The 21686-nt window shown below is 41.6% G+C and overlaps 9 non-coding genes across 9 annotated transcripts; all 9 read right to left on the minus strand.

Annotated features, from left to right (window-relative positions):
- Positions 1-1076: 1076 nt before the first annotated feature.
- trnaf-gaa (transfer RNA phenylalanine (anticodon GAA)) lies at positions 1077-1149 on the minus strand. The gene has a single exon. It is a non-coding gene; the product is annotated as a tRNA-Phe (tRNA).
- A 2023-nt stretch (positions 1150-3172) lies between these two features.
- trnaf-gaa (transfer RNA phenylalanine (anticodon GAA)) lies at positions 3173-3245 on the minus strand. The gene has a single exon. It is a non-coding gene; the product is annotated as a tRNA-Phe (tRNA).
- A 2023-nt stretch (positions 3246-5268) lies between these two features.
- On the minus strand, positions 5269-5341 carry trnaf-gaa (transfer RNA phenylalanine (anticodon GAA)). Its single transcript has one exon. It is a non-coding gene; the product is annotated as a tRNA-Phe (tRNA).
- Positions 5342-7364: 2023 nt separating this feature from the next.
- Positions 7365-7437, minus strand: trnaf-gaa (transfer RNA phenylalanine (anticodon GAA)). Its single transcript has one exon. It is a non-coding gene; the product is annotated as a tRNA-Phe (tRNA).
- Positions 7438-9459: 2022 nt separating this feature from the next.
- On the minus strand, positions 9460-9532 carry trnac-gca (transfer RNA cysteine (anticodon GCA)). Its single transcript has one exon. It is a non-coding gene; the product is annotated as a tRNA-Cys (tRNA).
- A 2144-nt stretch (positions 9533-11676) lies between these two features.
- trnac-gca (transfer RNA cysteine (anticodon GCA)) lies at positions 11677-11749 on the minus strand. The gene has a single exon. It is a non-coding gene; the product is annotated as a tRNA-Cys (tRNA).
- Positions 11750-13893: 2144 nt separating this feature from the next.
- On the minus strand, positions 13894-13966 carry trnaf-gaa (transfer RNA phenylalanine (anticodon GAA)). Its single transcript has one exon. It is a non-coding gene; the product is annotated as a tRNA-Phe (tRNA).
- Positions 13967-15989: 2023 nt separating this feature from the next.
- On the minus strand, positions 15990-16062 carry trnaf-gaa (transfer RNA phenylalanine (anticodon GAA)). Its single transcript has one exon. It is a non-coding gene; the product is annotated as a tRNA-Phe (tRNA).
- A 2145-nt stretch (positions 16063-18207) lies between these two features.
- On the minus strand, positions 18208-18280 carry trnaf-gaa (transfer RNA phenylalanine (anticodon GAA)). Its single transcript has one exon. It is a non-coding gene; the product is annotated as a tRNA-Phe (tRNA).
- Positions 18281-21686: the final 3406 nt, after the last annotated feature.

Raw genomic sequence — 21686 nt, forward strand, 5'->3', positions numbered from 1 at the left:
TTTGTATGCTTTGGTTAGCTCCTTTCAGGGGGTAAGCACAGATTTTACCCAAAGATTCTTCATGTTTCTGCACTTTTTCAAAAGAGTAACGCTACTCTCGGGGCACTCAAGGTTCCACTGAGATTTGAACTCGGATCGCTGGATTCAAAGTGTGCTAACCATTACACCATGGAACCGCAGACTGCTCCTTGGAAGGATAACAGTGATCCAAAGCTACAAGTCTTACATCAATCATCCCTTGCCCAAAAAATGAGAAACAAGGAGTGCAAACAGTGCAAATAATCTTGATGTGCAGCAATACTTTTCCCTCTCTTAATGCAAAGTGTAGCAGCAGTAAACTTGAGGGAGAAAGGTATGGGTTTGAGGGCTCTTCTTGTGGCCTTTACTGTCCTTGTAAATCTTTTTCATAGACAAAAAGTAGGCATTTCCTGTTAACTAAACAGGCCCTTTGACCAAGGAAGCCCCAGCGCCGTAATGCTTTCCTGGTTTCCTTACATAATTACATTCAGTGGTTACTTGTGGGATTGTATTTCTTGCTTGCTCTGGCAAGGTGAGCAGTCGTCCCTGGGTGGGCTCGAACCACCAACTTTTCGCCTACCAGCAGAACGCGCTAGCCGATTGCGCCACAGAGGCGAGAATCTTGACATACTCGTAAAAGGGTTACCCCTCTAATTGCAATTAGAAATGAAGAAAAACTCTGGATTCAGAGCGCTAACCGCTATACCGTTGAACCACACCTTTCTACAGGATGTCCTGTTTTGAAAATAAGTATGACATTTGATCATTGGGCTATATCAAAGAGAGCAGCATTGAAGTAGGCAAACTTCTGCTTCATGGTTTCATTGTGTGGTGGTCATCACATCTGCCCTACACGCAGAAGGTCTTGGGTACAACATTCAGCGAAACCAAACATGTTACCAAACATGTTCATGCTAACAATGTTCCAACGAAAGCATGCTGTTTATGTTTTATAGATCCTTTCCAGGCCATTTATGTCCTGATCTCGGAAAATATCCAATAGACCCAGCATTCCTATTCATTGTATTTTTGAGCAAAGACTAACATTCAGGTACACCTGCCGAAACCCGGGATTGAACCAGGGCCCTTTAGATCTTCAGTCTAAGGCTCTCCCAACTGAGCTATTTCGGCTTCTTTTTCAGTAAATTAGGCAAGGGAGCGAAACGTGTGGCATAACGTAGCGAGAAAATGAACTAGTTCTGTGTGTCCTTTTTTCTTTTCTTTCGAAGAAACATAAAACAATACAGGACACGACCAGGGAGCAAAAATCGAAATAAAAAGAACATAAATAGCACTAAACATAAAATAAAAACAAAATCACATTTAAATGAAAATAGGGGTCCTACTTGGTCCAAAGTCGATCAAATTAGTGCTTATCCAAATTAAGTCTGAATGTCACTGTTTTCCATTCATCCAATGTCTAATGTCTGTTACTATGTCAGTCAAGTCTTTGATCGTTGGCGTGGTTGGTGTCGAGCATTTCTTTGTGATGGCCTTTTTCTCTACAGCCAAAAGTATGTTCCAAGGGTATCCATTTATTGTGTCTATGGCAGGAGTGTTGAGGCCCAAGTACATAGTTTTAAATTTGAGTGGGATGGCAAAGTCAAAAACAGTCTGCAGTGCCCTGTGAATTTCAGTCCATTATTTTTGAGCAACAGCACAGCCCCAAAACACCTGATAGTGGTTTGCCTGCTGGGTTCTCCAGCAGTTAGCATTTCCTTGTGAATAATGGGCACTTTGACATGGTGTGGTGAAAAAAACATATTTTTCCCCTTCAGGCATGTGATTTTGTGGTCTTCCTCAGGGCTGTTCCTACATTTCCACACTCTTGGTCAGACAAAACCAGGTTCACTTCTCGTTCCCATTGGTTTAGAATATACTTAGCAGAACGTCGTCCAGATTACCAATGCATTGAGATCATTTAGAAATGATTCCCCTCGCAAGTTCTGATTGATTGGTTTCAACGAAGATTACTGTCAGAGGATTATAGTGGTCATTTCTTTGTTTCATTTCTTGCTCATAATAAGTCCTATAAAAGTCCTGTCTCTCCAAGTCAAAGGATTCCTTCAAAACGTCAATGCTTTTCATTTGATTTTCTTTTGCAATGCGGTGAAACGTTTACGCCTTTTGTAATCCAGGCGTTGAATCATAAGCTTGGTCATAAGAAAACCAGCTCCAGATTTTAACAGCTTTGTTTAGTTTGTATGCTTTGGTTAGCTCCTTTCAGGGGGTAAGCACAGATTTTACCCAAAGATTCTTCATGTTTCTGCACTTTCTCAAAAGAGTAACGCTACTCTCGGGGCACTCAAGGTTCCACCGAGATTTGAACTCGGATCGCTAGATTCAAAGTGTGCTAACCATTACACCATGGAACCGCAGACTGCTCCTTGGAAGGATAACGGTGATCCAAAGCTACAAGTCTTTACATCAATCATCCCTTGCCCAAAAAATGAGAAACAAGGCTGTGCAAACAGTGCAAACAATCTTGATGTGCAGCAATACTTTTCCCTCTCTTAATGCAAAGTGTAGCAGCAGTAAACTTGAGGGAGAAAGGTATGGGTTTGAGGGCTCTTCTTGTGGGCTTTACTGTCCTTGTAAATCTTTTTCATAGACAATAGAGTAGGCATTTCCTTTTTACTAAACAGGCCCTAAACGAACCACCAACCTTTCGCCTACCAGCAGAACGCGCTAGCCGATTGCGCCACAGAGGCGAGAATCTTGACATACCCATAAAAGGGTTACCCCTCTAATTGCAATTAGAAATGAAGAAAAACTCTGGATTCAGAGCGCTAACCGCTATACCGTTGAACCACACCTTTCTACAGGATGTCCTGTTTTGAAAATAAGTATGACATTTGATCATTGGGCTATATCAAAGAGAGCAGCATTGAAGTAGGCAAACTTCTGCTTCATGGTTTCATTGTGTGGTGGTCATCACATCTGCCCTACACGCAGAAGGTCTTGGGTACAACATTCAGCGAAACCAAACATGTTACCAAACATGTTCATGCTAACAATGTTCCAACGAAAGCATGCTGTTTATGTTTTATAGATCCTTTCCAGGCCATTTATGTCCTGATCTCGCAAAATATCCAATAGACCCAGCATTCCTATTCATTGTATTTTTGAGCAAAGACTAACATTCAGGTACACCTGCCGAAACCCGGGATTGAACCAGGGCCCTTTAGATCTTCAGTCTAAGGCTCTCCCAACTGAGCTATTTCGGCTTCTTTTTCAGTAAATTAGGCAAGGGAGCGAAACGTGTGGCATAACGTAGCGAGAAAATGAACTAGTTCTGTGTGTCCTTTTTTCTTTTCTTTCGAAGAAACATAAAACAATACAGGACACGACCAGGGAGCAAAAATCGAAATAAAAAGAACATAAATAGCACTAAACATAAAATAAAAACAAAATCACATTTAAATGAAAATAGGGGTCCTACTTGGTCCAAAGTCGATCAAATTAGTGCTTATCCAAATTAAGTCTGAATGTCACTGTTTTCCATTCATCCAATGTCTAATGTCTGTTACTATGTCAGTCAAGTCTTTGATCGTTGGCGTGGTTGGTGTCGAGCATTTCTTTGTGATGGCCTTTTTCTCTACAGCCAAAAGTATGTTCCAAGGGTATCCATTTATTGTGTCTATGGCAGGAGTGTTGAGGCCCAAGTACATAGTTTTAAATTTGAGTGGGATGGCAAAGTCAAAAACAGTCTGCAGTGCCCTGTGAATTTCAGTCCATTATTTTTGAGCAACAGCACAGCCCCAAAACACCTGATAGTGGTTTGCCTGCTGGGTTCTCCAGCAGTTAGCATTTCCTTGTGAATAATGGGCACTTTGACATGGTGTGGTGAAAAAAACATATTTTTCCCCTTCAGGCATGTGATTTTGTGGTCTTCCTCAGGGCTGTTCCTACATTTCCACACTCTTGGTCAGACAAAACCAGGTTCACTTCTCGTTCCCATTGGTTTAGAATATACTTAGCAGAACGTCGTCCAGATTACCAATGCATTGAGATCATTTAGAAATGATTCCCCTCGCAAGTTCTGATTGATTGGTTTCAACGAAGATTACTGTCAGAGGATTATAGTGGTCATTTCTTTGTTTCATTTCTTGCTCATAATAAGTCCTATAAAAGTCCTGTCTCTCCAAGTCAAAGGATTCCTTCAAAACGTCAATGCTTTTCATTTGATTTTCTTTTGCAATGCGGTGAAACGTTTACGCCTTTTGTAATCCAGGCGTTGAATCATAAGCTCTGTCATAAGAAAACCAGCTCCAGATTTTAACAGCTTTGTTTAGTTTGTATGCTTTGGTTAGCTCCTTTCAGGGGGTAAGCACAGATTTTACCCAAAGATTCTTCATGTTTCTGCACTTTCTCAAAAGAGTAACGCTACTCTCGGGGCACTCAAGGTTCCACCGAGATTTGAACTCGGATCGCTCGATTCAAAGTGTGCTAACCATTACACCATGGAACCGCAGACTGCTCCTTGGAAGGATAACGGTGATCCAAAGCTACAAGTCTTTACATCAATCATCCCTTGCCCAAAAAATGAGAAACAAGGCTGTGCAAACAGTGCAAACAATCTTGATGTGCAGCAATACTTTTCCCTCTCTTAATGCAAAGTGTAGCAGCAGTAAACTTGAGGGAGAAAGGTATGGGTTTGAGGGCTCTTCTTGTGGGCTTTACTGTCCTTGTAAATCTTTTTCATAGACAATAGAGTAGGCATTTCCTTTTTACTAAACAGGCCCTAAACGAACCACCAACCTTTCGCCTACCAGCAGAACGCGCTAGCCGATTGCGCCACAGAGGCGAGAATCTTGACATACCCATAAAAGGGTTACCCCTCTAATTGCAATTAGAAATGAAGAAAAACTCTGGATTCAGAGCGCTAACCGCTATACCGTTGAACCACACCTTTCTACAGGATGTCCTGTTTTGAAAATAAGTATGACATTTGATCATTGGGCTATATCAAAGAGAGCAGCATTGAAGTAGGCAAACTTCTGCTTCATGGTTTCATTGTGTGGTGGTCATCACATCTGCCCTACACGCAGAAGGTCTTGGGTACAACATTCAGCAAAACCAAACATGTTACCAAACATGTTCATGCTAACAATGTTCCAACGAAAGCATGCTGTTTATGTTTTATAGATCCTTTCCAGGCCATTTATGTCCTGATCTCGCAAAATATCCAATAGACCCAGCATTCCTATTCATTGTATTTTTGAGCAAAGACTAACAATCATGTACACCTGCCGAAACCCGGGATTGAACCAGGGACCTTTGGATCTTCAGTCTAACGCTCTCCCAACTGAGCTATTTCGGCTACTTTTTCAGCAAATTAGGCAAGGGAGGGAAACGTGTGGCATAACGTAGCGAGAAAATGAACTAGTTCTGTGTGTCCTTTTTTCTTTTCTTTTGATTAAACATAAAACAATACAGGACGCGACCAGGGAGCAAAAATCGAAATAAAAAGAACATAAATAGCACTAAACATAAAATAAAAACAAAATCACATTTAAATGAAAATAGGGGTCCTACTTGGTCCAAAGTCGATCAAATTAGTGCTTATCCAAATTAAGTCTAAATGTCACTGTTTTCCATTCATCCAATGTCTAATGTCTGTTACTATGTCAGTCAAGTCTTTGATCGTTGGCGTGGTTGGTGTCGAGCATTTCTTTGTGATGGCCTTTTTCTCTACAGCCAAAAGTATGTTCCAAGGGTATCCATTTATTGTGTCCATGGCAGGAGTGTTGAGGCCCAAGTACATAGTTTTAAATTTGAGTGGGATGGCAAAGTCAAAAACAGTCTGCAGTGCCCTGTGAATTTCAGTCCATTATTTTTGAGCAACAGCACAGCCCCAAAACACCTGATAGTGGTTTGCCTGCTGGGTTCTCCAGCAGTTAGCATTTCCTTGTGAATAATGGGCACTTTGACATGGTCTGGTGAAAAAAACATATTTTTCCCCTTCAGGCATGTGATTTTGTGGTCTTCCTCAGGGCTGTTCCTACATTTCCACACTCTTGGTCAGACAAAACCAGGTTCACTTCTCGTTCCCATTGGTTTAGAATATAATTAGCAGAACGTCGTCCAGATTACCAATGCATTGAGATCATTTAGAAATGATTCCCCTCGCAAGTTCTGATTGATTGGTTTCAACGAAGATTACTGTCAGAGGATTATAGTGGTCATTTCTTTGTTTCATTTCTTGCTCATAATAAGTCCTATAAAAGTCCTGTCTCTCCAAGTCAAAGGATTCCTTCAAAACGTCAATGCTTTTCATTTGATTTTCTTTTGCAATGCGTTGAAACGTTTACGCCTTTTGTAATCCAGGCGTTGAATCATAAGCTTGGTCATAAGAAAACCAGCTCCAGATTTTAACAGCTTTGTTTAGTTTGTATGCTTTGGTTAGCTCCTTTCAGGGGGTAAGCACAGATTTTACCCAAAGATTCTTCATGTTTCTGCACTTTTTCAAAAGAGTAACGCTACTCTCGGGGCACTCAAGGTTCCACTGAGATTTGAACTCGGATCGCTGGATTCAAAGTGTGCTAACCATTACACCATGGAACCGCAGACTGCTCCTTGGAAGGATAACGGTGATCCAAAGCTACAAGTCTTTACATCAATCATCCCTTGCCCAAAAAATGAGAAACAAGGCTGTGCAAACAGTGCAAACAATCTTGATGTGCAGCAATACTTTTCCCTCTCTTAATGCAAAGTGTAGCAGCAGTAAACTTGAGGGAGAAAGGTATGGGTTTGAGGGCTCTTCTTGCGGGCTTTACTGTCCTTGTAAATCTTTTTCATAGACAATAGAGTAGGCATTTCCTTTTTACTAAACAGGCCCTAAACGAACCACCAACCTTTCGCCTACCAGCAGAACGCGCTAGCCGATTGCGCCACAGAGGCGAGAATCTTGACATACCCATAAAAGGGTTACCCCTCTAATTGCAATTAGAAATGAAGAAAAACTCTGGATTCAGAGCGCTAACCGCTATACCGTTGAACCACACCTTTCTACAGGATGTCCTGTTTTGAAAATAAGTATGACATTTGATCATTGGGCTATATCAAAGAGAGCAGCATTGAAGTAGGCAAACTTCTGCTTCATGGTTTCATTGTGTGGTGGTCATCACATCTGCCCTACACGCAGAAGGTCTTGGGTACAACATTCAGCAAAACCAAACATGTTACCAAACATGTTCATGCTAACAATGTTCCAACGAAAGCATGCTGTTTATGTTTTATAGATCCTTTCCAGGCCATTTATGTCCTGATCTCGCAAAATATCCAATAGACCCAGCATTCCTATTCATTGTATTTTTGAGCAAAGACTAACATTCAGGTACACCTGCCGAAACCCGGGATTGAACCAGGGACCTTTAGATCTTCAGTCTAACGCTCTCCCAACTGAGCTATTTCGGCTACTTTTTAGTGAATTAGGCAAGGGAGCGAAACGTGTGGCATAACGTAGCGAGAAAATGAACTAGTTCTGTGTGTCCTTTTTTCTTTTCTTTCGATTAAACATAAAACAATACAGGACACGACCAGGGAGCAAAAATCGAAATAAAAAGAACATAAATAGCACTAAACATAAAATAAAAACAAAATCACATTTAAATGAAAATAGGGGTCCTACTTGGTCCAAAGTCGATCAAATTAGTGCTTAACCAAATTAAGTCTGAATGTCACTGTTTTCCATTCATCCAATGTCTAATGTCTGTTACTATGTCAGTCAAGTCTTTGATCGTTGGCGTGGTTGGTGTCGAGCATTTCTTTGTGATGGCCTTTTTCTCTATAGCCAAAAGTATGTTCCAAGGGTATCCATTTATTGTGTCCATGGCAGGAGTGTTGAGGCCCAAGTACATAGTTTTAAATTTGAGTGGGATGGCAAAGTCAAAAACAGTCTGCAGTGCCCTGTGAATTTCAGTCCATTATTTTTGAGCAACAGCACAGCCCCAAAACACCTGATAGTGGTTTGCCTGCTGGGTTCTCCAGCAGTTAGCATTTCCTTGTGAATAATGGGCACTTTGACATGGTGTGGTGAAAAAAACATATTTTTCCCCTTCAGGCATGTGATTTTGTGGTCTTCCTCAGGGCTGTTCCTACATTTCCACACTCTTGGTCAGACTAAACCAGGTTCACTTCTCGTTCCCATTGGTTTAGAATATAATTAGCAGAACGTTGTCCAGATTACCAATGCATTGAGATCATTTAGAAATGATTCCCCTCGCAAGTTCTGATTGATTGGTTTCAACGAAGATTACTGTCAGAGGATTATAGTGGTCATTTCTTTGTTTCATTTCTTGCTCATAATAAGTCCTATAAAAGTCCTGTCTCTCCAAGTCAAAGGATTCCTTCAAAACGTCAATGCTTTTCATTTGATTTTCTTTTGCAATGCGGTGAAACGTTTACGCCTTTTGTAATCCAGGCGTTGAATCATAAGCTTGGTCATAAGAAAACCAGCTCCAGATTTTAACAGCTTTGTTTAGTTTGTATGCTTTGGTTAGCTCCTTTCAGGGGGTAAGCACAGATTTTACCCAAAGATTCTTCTTGTTTCTGCACTTTTTCAAAAGAGTAACGCTACTCTCGGGGCACTCAAGGTTCCACTGAGATTCTAACTTGGATCGCTGGATTCAAAGTGTGCTAACCATTACACCATGGAACCGCAGACTGCTCCTTGGAAGGATAACGGTGATCCAAAGCTACAAGTCTTTACATCAATCATCCCTTGCCCAAAAAATGAGAAACAAGGCTGTGCAAACAGTGCAAACAATCTTGATGTGCAGCAATACTTTTCCCTCTCTTAATGCAAAGTGTAGCAGCAGTAAACTTGAGGGAGAAAGGTATGGGTTTGAGGGCTCTTCTTGTGGGCTTTACTGTCCTTGTAAATCTTTTTCATAGACAATAGAGTAGGCATTTCCTTTTTACTAAACAGGCCCTAAACGAACCACCAACCTTTCGCCTACCAGCAGAACGCGCTAGCCGATTGCGCCACAGAGGCGAGAATCTTGACATACCCATAAAAGGGTTACCCCTCTAATTGCAATTAGAAATGAAGAAAAACTCTGGATTCAGAGCGCTAACCGCTATACCGTTGAACCACACCTTTCTACAGGATGTCCTGTTTTGAAAATAAGTATGACATTTGATCATTGGGCTATATCAAAGAGAGCAGCATTGAAGTAGGCAAACTTCTGCTTCATGGTTTCATTGTGTGGTGGTCATCACATCTGCCCTACACGCAGAAGGTCTTGGGTACAACATTCAGCAAAACCAAACATGTTACCAAACATGTTCATGCTAACAATGTTCCAACGAAAGCATGCTGTTTATGTTTTATAGATCCTTTCCAGGCCATTTATGTCCTGATCTCGCAAAATATCCAATAGACCCAGCATTCCTATTCATTGTATTTTTGAGCAAAGACTAACATTCAGGTACACCTGCCGAAACCCGGGATTGAACCAGGGACCTTTAGATCTGCAGTCTAACGCTCTCCCAACTGAGCTATTTTGGCTACTTTTTCACCGAATTAGGCAAGGGATCAAAACGTGTGGCATAACGTAGCGAGAAAATGAACTAGTTCTGTGTGTCCTTTTTTCTTTTCTTTCGATGAAACATAAAACAATACAGGACACGACCAGGGAGCAAAAATCGAAATAAAAAGAACATAAATAGCACTAAACATAAAATAAAAACAAAATCACATTTAAATGAAAATAGGGGTCCTACTTGGTCCAAAGTCGATCAAATTAGTGCTTATCCAAATTAAGCCTGAATGTCACTGTTTTCCATTCATCCAATGTCTAATGTCTGTTACTATGTCAGTCAAGTCTTTGATCGTTGGCGTGGTTGGTGTCGAGCATTTCTTTGTGATGGCCTTTTTCTCTACAGCCAAAAGTATGTTCCAAGGGTATCCATTTATTGTGTCCATGGCAGGAGTGTTGAGGCCCAAGTACATAGTTTTAAATTTGAGTGGGATGGCAAAGTCAAAAACAGTCTGCAGTGCCCTGTGAATTTCAGTCCATTATTTTTGAGCAACAGCACAGCCCCAAAACACCTGATAGTGGTTTGCCTGCTGGGTTCTCCAGCAGTTAGCATTTCCTTGTGAATAATGGGCACTTTGACATGGTGTGGTGAAAAAAACATATTTTTCCCCTTCAGGCATGTGATTTTGTGGTCTTCCTCAGGGCTGTTCCTACATTTCCACACTCTTGGTCAGACAAAACCAGGTTCACTTCTTGTTCCCATTGGTTTAGAATATACTTAGCAGAACGTTGTCCAGATTACCAATGCATTGAGATCATTTAGAAATGATTCCCCTCGCAAGTTCTGATTGATTGGCTTCAACGAAGATTACTGTCAGAGGATTATAGTGGTCATTTCTTTGTTTCATTTCTTGCTTATAATAAGTCCTATAAAAGTCCTGTCTCTCCAAGTCAAAGGATTCCTTCAACACATCAATGCTTTTCATTTGATTTTCTTTTGCAATGCGGTGAAACGTTTACGCCTTTTGTAATCCAGGCGTTGAATCATAAGCTTGGTCATAAGAAAACCAGCTCCAGATTTTAACAGCTTTGTTTAGTTTGTATGCTTTGGTTAGCTCCTTTCAGGGGGTAAGCACAGATTTTACCCAAAGATTCTTCATGTTTCTGCACTTTTTCAAAAGAGTAACGCTACTCTCGGGGCACTCAAGGTTCCACTGAGATTTGAACTCGGATCGCTGGATTCAAAGTGTGCTAACCATTACACCATGGAACCGCAGACTGCTCCTTGGAAGGATAACGGTGATCCAAAGCTACAAGTCTTACATCAATCATCCCTTGCCCAAAAAATGAGAAACAAGGAGTGCAAACAGTGCAAACAATCTTGATGTGCAGCAATACTTTTCCCTCTCTTAATGCAAAGTGTAGCAGCAGTAAACTTGAGGGAGAAAGGTATGGGTTTGAGGGCTCTTCTTGTGGGCTTTACTGTCCTTGTAAATCTTTTTCATAGACAAAAAGTAGGCATTTCCTGTTAACTAAACAGGCCCTTAGACCCAGGAAGCCCCAGCGCCGTAATGATTTCCTGGTTTCCTTAGATAATTACATTCAGTGGTTACTTGTGGGATTGTATTTCTTGCTTGCTCTGGCAAGGTGAGCAGTCGTCCCTGGGTGGGCTCAAACCACCAACTTTTCACCTACCAGCAGAACGCGCTAGCCGATTGCGCCACAGAGGCGAGAATCTTGACATACCCGTAAAAGGGTTACCCCTCTAATTGCAATTAGAAATGAATAAAAACTCTGGATTCAGAGCTCTAACCGCTATACCGTTGAACCACACCTTTCTACAGGATGTCCTGTTTTGAAAATAAGTATGACATTTGATCATTGGGCTATATCAAAGAGAGCAGCATTGAAGTAGGCAAACTTCTGCTTCATGGTTTCATTGTGTGGTGGTCATCACATCTGCCCTACACGCAGAAGGTCTTTGGTACAACATTCAGCAAAACCAAACATGTTACCAAACATGTTCATGCTAACAATGTTCCAACGAAAGCATGCTGTTTATTTTTTATAGATCCTTTCCAGGCCATTTATGTCCTGATCTCGCAAAATATCCAATAGACCCAGCATTCCTATTCATTGTATTTTTGAGCAAAGACTAACATTCAGGTACACCTGCCGAAACCCGGGATTGAACCAGGGACCTTTAGATCTGCAGTCTAACGCTCTCCCAACTGTGCTATTTTGGCTACTTTTTCACCGAATTAGGCAAGAGATCAAAACGTGTGGCATAACGTAGCGAGAAAATGAACTAGTTCTGTGTGTCCTTTTTTCTTTTCTTTCGATTAAACATAAAACAATACAGGACACGACCAGGGAGCAAAAATCGAAATAAAAAGAACATAAATAGCACTAAACATAAAATAAAAACAAAATCACATTTAAATGAAAATAGGGGTCCTACTTGGTCCAAAGTCGATCAAATTAGTGCTTATCCAAATTAAGTCTGAATGTCACTGTTTTCCATTCATCCAATGTCTAATGTCTGTTACTATGTCAGTCAAGTCTTTGATCGTTGGCGTGGTTGGTGTCGAGCATTTCTTTGTGATGGCCTTTTTCTCTACAGCCAAAAGTATGTTCCAAGGGTATCCATTTATTGTGTCTATGGCAGGAGTGTTGAGGCCCAAGTACATAGTTTTAAATTTGAGTGGGATGGCAAAGTCAAAAACAGTCTGCAGTGCCCTGTGAATTTCAGTCCATTATTTTTGAGCAACAGCACAGCCCCAAAACACCTGATAGTGGTTTGCCTGCTGGGTTCTCCAGCAGTTAGCATTTCCTTGTGAATAATGGGCACTTTGACATGGTGTGGTGAAAAAAACATATTTTTCCCCTTCAGGCATGTGATTTTGTGGTCTTCCTCAGGGCTGTTCCTACATTTCCACACTCTTGGTCAGACAAAACCAGGTTCACTTCTCGTTCCCATTGGTTTAGAATATACTTAGCAGAACGTTGTCCAGATTACCAATGCATTGAGATCATTTAGAAATGATTCCCCTCGCAAGTTCTGATTGATTGGCTTCAACGAAGATTACTGTCAGAGGATTATAGTGGTCATTTCTTTGTTTCATTTCTTGCTTATAATAAGTCCTATAAAAGTCCTGTCTCTCCAAGTCAAAGGATTCCTTCAACACATCAATGCTTTTCATTTGATTTTCTTTTGCAATGCGGTGAAACGTTTACGCCTTTTGTAATCCAGGCGTTGAATCATAAGCTTGGTCATAAGAAAACCAGCTCCAGATTTTAACAGCTTTGTTTAGTTTGTATGCTTTGGTTAGCTCCTTTCAGGGGGTAAGCACAGATTTTACCCAAAGATTCTTCATGTTTCTGCACTTTTTCAAAAGAGTAACGCTACTCTCGGGGCACTCAAGGTTGCACTGAGATTTGAACTCGGATCGCTGGATTCAAAGTGTGCTAACCATTACACCATGGAACCGCAGACTGCTCCTTGGAAGGATAACGGTGATCCAAAGCTACAAGTCTTACATCAATCATCCCTTGCCCAAAAAATGAGAAACAAGGAGTGCAAACAGTGCAAATAATCTTGATGTGCAGCAATACTTTTCCCTCTCTTAATGCAAAGTGTAGCAGCAGTAAACTTGAGGGAGAAAGGTATGGGTTTGAGGGCTCTTCTTGTGGGCTTTACTGTCCTTGTAAATCTTTTTCATAGACAAAAAGTAGGCATTTCCTGTTAACTAAACAGGCCCTTTGACCAAGGAAGCCCCAGCGCCGTAATGCTTTCCTGGTTTCCTTACATAATTACATTCAGTGGTTACTTGTGGGATTGTATTTCTTGCTTGCTCTGGCAAGGTGAGCAGTCGTCCCTGGGTGGGCTCGAACCACCAACTTTTCGCCTACCAGCAGAACGCGCTAGCCGATTGCGCTACAGAGGCGAGAATCTTCACATACCTGTAAAAGGGTTACCCCTCTAATTGCAATTAGAAATGAAGAAAAACTCTGGATTCAGAGCGCTAACCGCTATACCGTTGAACCACACCTTTCTACAGGATGTCCTGTTTTGAAAATAAGTATGACATTTGATCATTGGGCTATATCAAAGAGAGCAGCATTGAAGTAGGCAAACTTCTGCTTCATGGTTTCATTGTGTGGTGGTCATCACATCTGCCCTACACGCAGAAGGTCTTGGGTACAACATTCAGCAAAACCAAACATGTTACCAAACATGTTCATGCTAACAATGTTCCAACGAAAGCATGCTGTTTATGTTTTATAGATCCTTTCCAGGCCATTTATGTCCTGATCTCGCAAAATATCCAATAGACCCAGCATTCCTATTCATTGTATTTTTGAGCAAAGACTAACAATCATGTACACCTGCCGAAACCCGGGATTGAACCAGGGACCTTTAGATCTTCAGTCTAACGCTCTCCCAACTGAGCTATTTCGGCTACTTTTTCAGCAAATTAGGCAAGGGAGGGAAACGTGTGGCATAACGTAGCGAGAAAATGAACTAGTTCTGTGTGTCCTTTTTTCTTTTCTTTTGATTAAACATAAAACAATACAGGACGCGACCAGGGAGCAAAAATCGAAATAAAAAGAACATAAATAGCACTAAACATAAAATAAAAACAAAATCACATTTAAATGAAAATAGGGGTCCTACTTGGTCCAAAGTCGATCAAATTAGTGCTTAACCAAATTAAGTCTGAATGTCACTGTTTTCCATTCATCCAATGTCTAATGTCTGTTACTATGTCAGTCAAGTCTTTGATCGTTGGCGTGGTTGGTGTCGAGCATTTCTTTGTGATGGCCTTTTTCTCTATAGCCAAAAGTATGTTCCAAGGGTATCCATTTATTGTGTCCATGGCAGGAGTGTTGAGGCCCAAGTACATAGTTTTAAATTTGAGTGGGATGGCAAAGTCAAAAACAGTCTGCAGTGCCCTGTGAATTTCAGTCCATTATTTTTGAGCAACAGCACAGCCCCAAAACACCTGATAGTGGTTTGCCTGCTGGGTTCTCCAGCAGTTAGCATTTCCTTGTGAATAATGGGCACTTTGACATGGTGTGGTGAAAAAAACATATTTTTCCCCTTCAGGCATGTGATTTTGTGGTCTTCCTCAGGGCTGTTCCTACATTTCCACACTCTTGGTCAGACTAAACCAGGTTCACTTCTCGTTCCCATTGGTTTAGAATATAATTAGCAGAACGTTGTCCAGATTACCAATGCATTGAGATCATTTAGAAATGATTCCCCTCGCAAGTTCTGATTGATTGGTTTCAACGAAGATTACTGTCAGAGGATTATAGTGGTCATTTCTTTGTTTCATTTCTTGCTCATAATAAGTCCTATAAAAGTCCTGTCTCTCCAAGTCAAAGGATTCCTTCAAAACGTCAATGCTTTTCATTTGATTTTCTTTTGCAATGCGGTGAAACGTTTACGCCTTTTGTAATCCAGGCGTTGAATCATAAGCTTGGTCATAAGAAAACCAGCTCCAGATTTTAACAGCTTTGTTTAGTTTGTATGCTTTGGTTAGCTCCTTTCAGGGGGTAAGCACAGATTTTACCCAAAGATTCTTCTTGTTTCTGCACTTTTTCAAAAGAGTAACGCTACTCTCGGGGCACTCAAGGTTCCACTGAGATTTGAACTTGGATCGCTGGATTCAAAGTGTGCTAACCATTACACCATGGAACCGCAGACTGCTCCTTGGAAGGATAACGGTGATCCAAAGCTACAAGTCTTTACATCAATCATCCCTTGCCCAAAAAATGAGAAACAAGGCTGTGCAAACAGTGCAAACAATCTTTATGTGCAGCAATACTTTTCCCTCTCTTAATGCAAAGTGTAGCAGCAGTAAACTTGAGGGAGAAAGGTATGGGTTTGAGGGCTCTTCTTGTGGGCTTTACTGTCCTTGTAAATCTTTTTCATAGACAATAGAGTAGGCATTTCCTTTTTACTAAACAGGCCCTAAACGAACCACCAACCTTTCGCCTACCAGCAGAACGCGCTAGCCGATTGCGCCACAGAGGCGAGAATCTTGACATACCTGTAAAAGGGTTACCCCTCTAATTGCAATTAGAAATGAAGAAAAACTCTGGTTTCAGAGCGCTAACCGCTATACCGTTGAACCACACCTTTCTACAGGATGTCCTGTTTTGAAAATAAGTATGACATTTGATCATTGGGCTATATCAAAGAGAGCAGCATTGAAGTAGGCAAACTTCTGCTTCATGGTTTCATTGTGTGGTGGTCATCACATCTGCCCTACACGCAGAAGGTCTTGGGTACAACATTCAGCAAAACCAAACATGTTACCAAACATGTTCATGCTAACAATGTTCCAACGAAAGCATGCTGTTTATGTTTTATAGATCCTTTCCAGGCCATTTATGTCCTGATCTCGCAAAATATCCAATAGACCCAGCATTCCTATTCATTGTATTTTTGAGCAAAGACTAACAATCATGTACACCTGCCGAAACCCGGGATTGAACCAGGGACCTTTAGATCTTCAGTCTAACGCTCTTCCAACTGAGCTATTTCGGCTACTTTTTCAGCAAATTAGGCAAGGGAGCGAAACGTGTGGCATAACGTAGCGAGAAAATGAACTAGTTCCGTGTGTCCTTTTTTCTTTTCTTTTGATTAAACATAAAACAATACAGGACGCGACCAGGGAGCAAAAATCGAAATAAAAAGAACATAAATAGCACTAAACATAAAATAAAAACAAAATCACATTTAAATGAAAATAGGGGTCCTACTTGGTCCAAAGTCGATCAAATTAGTGCTTATCCAAATTAAGCCTGAATGTCACTGTTTTCCATTCATCCAATGTCTAATGTCTGTTACTATGTCAGTCAAGTCTTTGATCGTTGGCGTGGTTGGTGTCGAGCATTTCTTTGTGATGGCCTTTTTCTCTACAGCCAAAAGTATGTTCCAAGGGTATCCATTTATTGTGTCCATGGCAGGAGTGTTGAGGCCCAAGTACATAGTTTTAAATTTGAGTGGGATGGCAAAGTCAAAAACAGTCTGCAGTGCCCTGTGAATTTCAGTCCATTATTTTTGAGCAACAGCACAGCCCCAAAACACCTGATAGTGGTTTGCCTGCTGGGTTCTCCAGCAGTTAGCATTTCCTTGTGAATAATGGGCACTTTGACATGGTGTGGTGAAAAAAACATATTTTTCCCCTTCAGGCATGTGATTTTGTGGTCTTCCTCAGGGCTGTTCCTACATTTCCACACTCTTGGTCAGACAAAACCAGGTTCACTTCTTGTTCCCATTGGTTTAGAATATACTTAGCAGAACGTTGTCCAGATTACCAATGCATTGAGATCATTTAGAAATGATTCCCCTCGCAAGTTCTGATTGATTGGCTTCAACGAAGATTACTGTCAGAGGATTATAGTGGTCATTTCTTTGTTTCATTTCTTGCTTATAATAAGTCCTATAAAAGTCCTGTCTCTCCAAGTCAAAGGATTCCTTCAACACATCAATGCTTTTCATTTGATTTTCTTTTGCAATGCGGTGAAACGTTTACGCCTTTTGTAATCCAGGCGTTGAATCATAAGCTTGGTCATAAGAAAACCAGCTCCAGATTTTAACAGCTTTGTTTAGTTTGTATGCTTTGGTTAGCTCCTTTCAGGGGGTAAGCACAGATTTTACCCAAAGATTCTTCATGTTTCTGCACTTTTTCAAAAGAGTAACGCTACTCTCGGGGCACTCAAGGTTCCACTGAGATTTGAACTCGGATCGCTGGATTCAAAGTGTGCTAACCATTACACCATGGAACCGCAGACTGCTCCTTGGAAGGATAACGGTGATCCAAAGCTACAAGTCTTTACATCAATCATCCCTTGCCCAAAAAATGAGAAACAAGGAGTGCAAACAGTGCAAAGAATCTTGATGTGCAGCAATACTTTTCCCTCTCTTAATGCAAAGTGTAGCAGCAGTGAACTTGAGGGAGAAAGGTATGGGTTTGAGGGCTCTTCTTGTGGGCTTTACTGTCCTTGTAAATCTTTTTCATAGACAAAAAGTAGGCATTTCCTGTTAACTAAACAGGCCCTTTGACCAAGGAAGCCCCAGCGCCGTAATGATTTCCTGGTTTCCTTACATAATTACATACTGTGGTTACTTGTGGGATTGTATTTCTTGCTTGCTCTGGCAAGGTGAGCAGTCGTCCCTGGGTGGGCTCGAACCACCAACTTTTCGCCTACCAGCAGAACGCGCTAGCCGATTGCGCCACAGAGGCGAGAATCTTGACACACCCGTAAAAGGGTTACCCCTCTAATTGCAATTAGAAATGAAGAAAAACTCTGGATTCAGAGCGCTAACCGCTATACTGTTGAACCACACCTTTCTACAGGATGTCCTGTTTTGAAAATAAGTATGACATTTGATCATTGGGCTATATCAAAGAGAGCAGCATTGAAGTAGGCAAACTTCTGCTTCATGGTTTCATTGTGTGGTGGTCATCACATCTGCCCTACACGCAGAAGGTCTTGGGTACAACATTCAGCAAAACCAAACATGTTACCAAACATGTTCATGCTAACAATGTTCCAACGAAAGCATGCTGTTTATGTTTTATAGATCCTTTCCAGGCCATTTATGTCCTGATCTCGCAAAATATCCAATAGACCCAGCATTCCTATTCATTGTATTTTTGAGCAAAGACTAACATTCAGGTACACCTGCCGAAACCCGGGATTGAACCAGGGACCTTTAGATCTTCAGTCTAACGCTCTCCCTACTGAGCTATTTCGGCTACTTTTTCAGCAAATTAGGCAAGGGAGCGAAACGTGTGGCATAACGTAGCGAGAAAATGAACTAGTTCTGTGTGTCCTTTTTTCTTTTCTTTCGATGAAACATAAAACAATACAGGACACGACCAGGGAGCAAAAATCGAAATAAAAAGAACATAAATAGCACTGAACATAAAATAAAAACAAAATCACATTTAAATGAAAATAGGGGTCCTACTTGGTCCAAAGTCGATCAAATTAGTGCTTATCCAAACTAACCCTTTAAGCGCCAAAGTCGCAGAAATGCAACTTTACCGTACAAGGAAATTAATGAAATAATAGTAGAAAATGAATCACTTCAGTCATTGGTCGGTTCGGTGCAACTTCCCTTTATTAGCCAGGTATGATCCAGGGCAGATCCGGTAAGGAAAAAAATGGCTGGAGGAAGTACACGTGGCATGCAATTTACAGCAGATTCTGACTCTGAAGGAAATTATCTCCCCGAGAGTGACTATGGATTTCCAAGTGGAGATGAAGGGACTTCGAAACAACGGACAGGTGCAAAGGACAGACGGAGGCGAGGAACCAGTGGAACCAGTGGCTGCAGTAAAACTTGCCCGGTGGATGAGAGCTGGGACATGCTGAGAGAGGTCGAGGTATTTGAGGCATGGATCAAACCTTTTGAAGACCCAGTTGGCTACACAGGAGAGATGGATCTGACGGATGCTAATCCATTTGATATTCTGTCACTCTTTCTGACCGATCAGTTTTGGACTTTCATTACTGATGAGACAAATAGATATGCACATCAGTGTATGGCACCTATGATTCTGAAGCCACATTCAAGATTTCTTGAGTGGTATGATGTATCAGTCACCGAAATGAAAGCTTTCTTCGCTTTGCATCTCTCCATGGGCCTTGTTGAGAAACCTGAAATCGAGGATTACTGGGGAACATTTTGGCTTACACAAACGCCTGGATTTGGAAATGTAATGTCAAGAAACAGATTTGAAATCATTCTTTCGTTCTTTCATTTTGTCAACAATAATGATTATGTGAGAACAGGCGAGCCCGGGCATGATAAACTGTTCAAAGTCCGCCCAATAATAGATTTGATTATTCCCAAATTTGCAGCAGTTTACAGTCCAATCAAGGAGCTTTCTTTAGATGAAATGACAATAGCTTTCAAGGGGAGATCTTCACTAAAATGTTACTCTCCGAATAAACCTGACAAATATGGCTATAGAGTGTATGCCCTGAGTGAAAGCTGTTCAGGGTATGTTTTGCGCTGGTCAATGCACACTGGACAGTACAAAAATAATGCAAGCAACATCAGTGCAACACACGCAGTTGTCCGTGAGTTGGTTTCTCCCTTTACGGGCAAAGGACACGAGATTTACATGGACAGTTACTATACCTCGCCTGTAATTGCAAATGAATTAGCAGATTTGGAAACTGGACTGTGTGGGACGGTAAGGATTACCAGGTTGGGGATGCCAAAATGCCTTGGTAAAAGTGTCTTACAGCTGAAAAAAGGAGATGACCCAGTTTTTTGCAGAAAGGGAAAACTCCTGGCTTGTGCTTGGCACGATACTAAACGTCTCACCATGTTGTCCACAGTCCATGGAAATGATTGTGTTCAGAGGAGGATCCGATCCAAGACAGATGACACTGGCTTCCGTGACATCAAAAGACCTGTATGTGTCGACCAGTACAACGCCTACATGGGTGGAGTGGACACTGCTGACCAGAGGATGAAGACATACCTCTTTCCACACAGGTCCCGGAAATGGTATCATCGCATATTCAATGCCATTATAAGCATAAGTATTGTCAACTCACACATCATATACACCAAATCCACTCCAGGCCCACACAAACCTTTAAAGGTTTACATTCAGAACATTATTGATGCATTACTGGCTGATCACTCCAAAAAACAAGAAAGGCGCTCAAGACCGGAGGGTGAAATGCCACAGAGACTCACAGAGCGTCATTGGCTTTGTCAAGCAGAGGGACGTCCAGACTGCACCGTGTGCTCTGACCGCTCTCGTACCAAAGGCAGGCGGCAAACAAAGTACAGGTGCCGTCAGTGTGGCGTTGGCCTCTGTGCGGTTCCATGCAAAGAGAGATACCATACGCTAAAAAACTTTAAATGCTGTCATTTGGATATGTAAAAGTGCAGGGTACCTTGACCCTGGATGGACATCTTTTCTGTGATGGCTCTCTCCTTTCTTCACTGCTTTCTCCACAACCTGCCTGGCACCAATGATGGATGTATAAGTTGGAAAAATAAAAAAAATGAAAAAAAAAAATACATAATAAATACCGTGTTTGTCATCATTTGGTCAGAACTTGTAATCAGGGCCCGAGTTTGAAGATGTGAGCAAAAGGGGTGAAAATGGGTTAAAATGTGAAAAAACACCAAAATGAGCAAAATGAAATAATCCCCCATCATCAGTGCACAGTTTGCCCCCAGAAAAGCACTCCCCTGGGGCCTGGAGGTGATCTGACCACCAGAATATAGTACCATATACCCCTGCTGGACTTAGAAAAAAAACCGAGCTTCCAGCCAATAGTACACTATACCCGAGGGACTCTGTCGTTTTTCGGCAATAGTACACTATACCCGAGGGACTCTGTCGTTTTTTGGCAATAGTACACTATACCCGAGGGACTCTGTCGTTTTTCGGCAATAGTACACTATACCCGAGGGACTCTGTCGTTTTTCGGCAATAGTACACTATACCCGAGGGACTCTGTCGTTTTTCGGCAATAGTACACTATACCCGAGGGACTCTGTCGTTTTTCGGCAATAGTACACTATACCCGAGGGACTCTGTCGTTTTTCCGGGCCGTAGTATGAAGTTGTGAGCAAAAGGGGTGAAAATGGGTTAAAATGTGAAAAAACACCAAAATGAGCAAAATGAAATAATCCCCCATCATCAGTGCACTGTTTGCCCCCAGAAAAGCACTCCCCTGGGGCCTGGAGGTGATCTGACCATCAGAGTATAGCACCATATGCCCCTGAGGGACTTAGAGTAAAAACCGAAATAGTACACTATGCCTGAAAAGACTCTGTCGTTTTTCGGCAATAGTACACTATACCCGAGGGACTCTGTCGTTTTTCCGGGGCGTAGTATGAAGTTGTGAGCAAAAGGGGTGAAAATGGGTTAAAATGTGAAAAAACACCAAAATGAGCAAAATGAAATAATCCCCCATCATCAGTGCACTGTTTGCCCCCAGAAAAGCACTCCCCTGGGGCCTGGAGGTGATCTGACCATCAGAGTATAGCACCATATGCCCCTGAGGGACTTAGAGTAAAAACCGAAATAGTACACTATGCCTGAAAAGACTCTGTCGTTTTTCGGCAATAGTACACTATACCCGAGGGACTCTGTCGTTTTTCCGGGCCGTAGTATGAAGTTG

Source organism: Eucyclogobius newberryi, unplaced genomic scaffold (assembly GCF_026437365.1).
Source record: "Eucyclogobius newberryi isolate DKJ021-1_F unplaced genomic scaffold, fEucNew1.0.hap1 SCAF_130, whole genome shotgun sequence".
NCBI classification, from domain to species: Eukaryota; Metazoa; Chordata; class Actinopteri; order Gobiiformes; family Gobiidae; genus Eucyclogobius; species Eucyclogobius newberryi.